The sequence below is a fragment of the Octopus bimaculoides genome, chromosome 19 (genome assembly GCF_001194135.2).
Source record: "Octopus bimaculoides isolate UCB-OBI-ISO-001 chromosome 19, ASM119413v2, whole genome shotgun sequence".
Taxonomy (NCBI): Eukaryota; Metazoa; Mollusca; class Cephalopoda; order Octopoda; family Octopodidae; genus Octopus; species Octopus bimaculoides.
Genome location: NC_068999.1, coordinates 34886916 through 34888025, shown reverse-complemented (window position 1 = coordinate 34888025; position 1110 = coordinate 34886916).

The following is a 1110-nucleotide window of genomic DNA, read 5'->3' as shown; positions in this document are numbered from 1 at the left end:
CGTGCCAGGTATAACGCGTAGCGGCATTTTGTCCGTCTTTACGTTTTGTGTTCAAGTTATGCTGAGGTCGACTTTGCCTTTCATCCTTTCGAGGTCGATAAAAAAAGGTATCAGTTGAGCACTGACTTCAATGTCAACGACTTAACTCCTGCCCCGGACTTGCTGGCCTTGTGTCAAACTTCGAAAGTATTGTTATTATTATCTAAGGAGATGATCTGGAAGAGTTGTTAACGCGCGGAGATATGCTAAGCGCATTTCTTTTTTCCGACAAAATTGCTGGCCTTGTGCCAAAATTTGAACCCATTAAAAGCGACGAACTAGCAGAATCTTTTGCGTTGCTGACAAATTGCTTAGTGACATTCCAGCTTTTTACCTTCTGAGTACAAATTCCGTTGAGGTGGGCTTTGCTTTTCATCCTTTCGGGGGTCGATACCAGTTGAGCACTGGGATCGATGTAATCGACTCCCCCACCCACTTCATCAAAAAAGAAAAGAAAAGAAAGGAAAATAATAAATGCTGGCCTTATGCCAAAATTTGAAACTATAATTATATAATTATATTCAATTCTGCCTTGAAAATCTTCCCCATCTCATTTCAATAGTATTTCTGTCCGAGGGTGGTCTACAAAGGAAAACTTATAGAAATGCTAGAAGCTAGCAGAAAGAGGCCCGGCTCAGCAGGGATGCCATTGTTGTTGAGAGGATTCAGCCGTGTAAACCCTGTAAATATCCCATATATTTATTTGTATTCCACTAAGTTAATTCGTAAATTTGTGGTTCGGATTTTGGAATAAACATCTAATTATCAATTAGGAGTGAAAAGATATGACAGAGAAAAATAAAAGGGAAATATGGCCAACGGTCAGCGGGGAGGTAGGTAGATAGGTAGGTCGGTCGGTAGGTGGATGTATGAGGAGGTTGGTGGGTTGGTGTGGTAGATGGGGGCTGGAGGGGAAACGGTGATGTGAAGTTGGAGGTAGAAAAGTACACAGGAAGACTAACAGAAGAAGGAGAAGAAGAAGAAGAAGAAGAAGAAGAAGAAGAAGAAGAAGAAGAAGAAGAAGAAGAAGAAGAAGAAGAAGAAGAAGAAGAAGAAGAAGAAGAAGAAGAA